The following is a 3,777-nucleotide window of genomic DNA, read 5'->3' on the forward strand; positions in this document are numbered from 1 at the left end:
ACCTCTGTACCAGGAGACGCGTTCTCGGATATGGGGTTAGTCAGAGATTTGAGATATATCACAGGGGCGTTGTCATTTACGTCAGTTATTTCTATTATAACTTTGGCATATGAAGCTAAACCTAAACCATCTTTCGCTTTGATACGCAATTCAAATGACGAAACCGCTTCGAAATCAATTGTGCCTATAACACCAATTTCTCCTGTTGGACGGTTGATAGAAAATATTTTCTTTACTTCTTCTGAAACATGACCAAAGTCATACGTGACCTCCCCATTCACTCCCTCGTCTGCATCGGTAGCCTTCACTGCAATTACTGCAGTATTTAAAGGAGAGTTTTCAGGCAGACTGACTTTATAGACGGCCTGGCTAAACACTGGGACGTTATCGTTAGCATCCAGTACAGTGACGTGTATGACTACAGTACCTGATCTCTGCGGAGTGCCTCCGTCCACAGCGGTAAGCAACAGCTTCAAATCATGCCTTTGTTCACGATCAAGCTCTTTCTCTAGAACAAGCTGGACAATATTACTATCTTCAGCCAATACGAAATTCTCATTTCTTTCTAGTGTGTATTTTTGGACTGAGTTCTGTCCTATATCCGCATCATGAGCCTCCTCCAATAGGAATCGAGTGCCTTTATCTGCCGATTCTCCTATTTCCATATATATCATCCCCTCGTTAAATTGTGGTCCGTTGTCGTTAATATCTTGGATGTGGAGGTTGATACGATGAAGCTCCAAAGGATTCTCTAATAAAAGTTCCTGTTTTAAAACGCATGAAGACTTTTCGCCACAAAGCCCTTCTCTGTCAATTCTCTCCGCAACAATCAAATCTCCGGTACTCAAATTAACGTCACAGTACCGATTGTCGTTCCCTTCGGTGTCAGTACGGGCCTTACGAATAGAAAGTCTCCTCGCCTCCAGCCCGAGATCCTTGGCTATATTTCCAATAACAGATCCACGTTTCATCTCCTCCGGAAAAGAATAGCTCACGTCTCCATAGGCGGAGTGCAGCGGTAGAAGAAAGAAAGAAATGCCGCAGACCAGGCCTGTCACCGAGAGTCCTTTGTGTCCCATCCTGGGATTAAAACGTCGAACAACTTGGTTAGATTTTGAAATGGAAACAAACAGTATTCCACAAAAAAATATTTAGCCTGATAAAACTAGTCAGAACACAATGTGCACGCAATTTGAAACGTCTCCAATCTTCTCTACAGCTCAGTGGCACCCGAGCACCCGAGCGTTGTGACAACACCGGTTGGTGGGGAACTGGGTTTATCCAAGCATAGCTGGTGAACAGCGACATGTTGAGCATATCTTTAGATATTACACAAAGCAACGATTTTTCTAAATATTTCATAAAAAGTTAAGTATGCTTATAAGTAAGCTGCTTTATAACTATTGGGGATAACTTTTACCTCCAGTGTCTTGAAATAAGCATAACCAACTATACGGATAGGAACGGGCATTATATTAAATCACAACAGATGAATCATTGTATGAAAACCGTCTACATACTCTGGTGAAAGAGACATAACAAAATAGTTTAGGCCTACATATCTGGTTCGAATCCCGAGCTACTATGTAAAAATCTGTCAATGTTTCCCCCCGAGCAAGCCCTAGTAGCTCTGGATAAGAGCGTGACAAGACAGTCAAACTGTAGGCGGGCTTCCATTGATCCAGGTTTATTCGACAAAAGCAATGTCACAAAACAATTAATTGCGACACATGTAATGGAAACTGCAGCCATATGAGACATTTTCTAAAGATAAAACCTGGTCTCAGAGCATTTTAAATGATTCTTTACGTAAATCCAAGACACTCCATTTAGCATGATATGTTACGTTTCAAATTGTATGTATTAAGGGTAGGGTTAGGTGAAGGGAAGGGTTAGCTAACATGCTAAGTAGTTGCAAAGTAGCATAAAAGCAGTAAGTAGTTGAAAAGTTGCTAATTAGCTATAATGCAAAAGTTGTCCGATGAGATTCAAACTCGCAACCTTTGGGTTGCTGGAAGTTTGCGTTATACGCGCACACATGGGTTGCTGGACGTTTGAGTTATACGCCCACCCATCCACCACGACAAACCACCCTACTTTCGTTTTTGCCTTAAGTAACCATCTGTCTTATGTAACCATACTAAACATATTATACATACAAAATGAAGAGTCTAGGATTTACGTACAGAATAATAGGAAATTCTCTGAGACCAGGTTGAAAAATCGACATCATTTTTATCCATTTAACGGGTGGATTTCTTGATTTCGACAAATGATGATGGAAAGAAACAACAAAATGATTGACAAATACTTTTGAAAGTTCGTGGGAAACGTGATATAATCACGTCACTATGAGCTCCACTCCACATTTAATTCCAAATGCCTACTGCTTGCAAAATAAAAATGTATACTATAAAAAAGTACGTTTCTTTGCAGGACAAGATTTGTCCTGACTTTGAAGAATGTCCGAATTGCTTCGCCTTGCGTTTCTGGTTGGCTGGTAATTTTCACCAATCAATTATTTCAGATCTACGGGATTGCAAGTTTCACCATAGCATGGACTTTGGCGATACTGTCACATGACAATTATTAGAATATGGCAAAAATTTATCAATTATTGCATTCTGTCTACGCTGGCTTTCGCAGGCTACCTGAGAAATTAAACAGTTAGGTGGAAGTGAATACAGACTCTCGATCAGTTGTTAATGAGCAATTTCTCTAAATGGGTAATGGAAACACTTCAACCACTAGATTTATATTCCACGCTGTAGGTTCTTTAGAAAAAGTGTTGTTTTAGGTGCGACGTCATTGCGTCCAGCTGTTTTTATCGACACAAGATAATTCAATAGAAACGCACCCTAGCAAGCAGTTGCCGCGTATATTTTCTATGCAAACTTTTTTAATGTCGACGAAAAAAATCACTGGGCAAGTTACTGGAAAGAGGTAAAGCTGAATGAGCGTTAGCCTACAGAGATGTTCTTAATTTCAGCACCATGGACAGCTACACTGTAATAAACTCTCCACAGACAGCATTTACTCATTTTCTTTTAACCTCAAAACTGTGAAGAATGTAGGCTATGTGAAAACTCCACCTAATACAACAATCACAAACACACCCCATCAAAAAAAGGACATTAGCATCTGAAGACTGAGGCTATCAGTTAAATAGCGAGGGGATGGAAATAATCATCTAACAAAATTACATATTTCCTGAAACCTGAAGCATGTGTAAGCTGCCTAAATAGCCCAGCTAGAGAATTGAGTAAGTCCTTGGGACTAGTGAATTCTCCAGGGGGGAAAAAGAAGAAAATAAGTATAGCCTCTATTACATCATGTTGGTCTTAAAGCAAATCTAGATGATATATATTTGCAGGCCTACCTCTGGGGACACATCAGAGTCATCAAGAGCCTCAGCAAAGTCTGTTGGAGTTTTTCTCAGAGTCTGGTCCGCGAGCAGAGTGTTGTCGTTGTAAGATGTGACGAACTTGAAGTCACTTGTGTGCGAGCCCGTCGTCAGGTATGCGTCATAATTGTAAGTGCTGCGGAGAGTCCCCACTCCATCCCCCTCTGCGTAGTTGGGAGGGAGATGAGCGCTGGGGATGGCGACCGCTCCGTCAAACAACAGTCTGGGCTTTCTCCTGCGGCAAAACCTCACGACCAGGATGACAATGATGAAGGTGAGGAAAAAGGTGGAGACGGACACCAGCGCGATGATCAGATAAGAGGTGAGTTTGGAATTGTTTTCATCATAAAAGACATCTTTCAGTTCTGGCACTT

General features: G+C 41.2%; 2 pseudogenes; both read right to left on the reverse strand.

Annotated features, from left to right (window-relative positions):
* Positions 1-1,218, reverse strand: part of LOC111967389 (protocadherin gamma-A11-like) — a 12,195-nt pseudogene extending 10,977 nt beyond the window's left edge.
* Positions 1,219-3,352: 2,134 nt separating this feature from the next.
* Positions 3,353-3,777, reverse strand: part of LOC111967129 (protocadherin beta-16-like) — an 11,671-nt pseudogene continuing 11,246 nt past the window's right edge.

This window comes from Salvelinus sp. IW2-2015, linkage group LG8 (assembly GCF_002910315.2).
Source record: "Salvelinus sp. IW2-2015 linkage group LG8, ASM291031v2, whole genome shotgun sequence".
Classification (NCBI taxonomy): Eukaryota; Metazoa; Chordata; class Actinopteri; order Salmoniformes; family Salmonidae; genus Salvelinus; species Salvelinus sp. IW2-2015.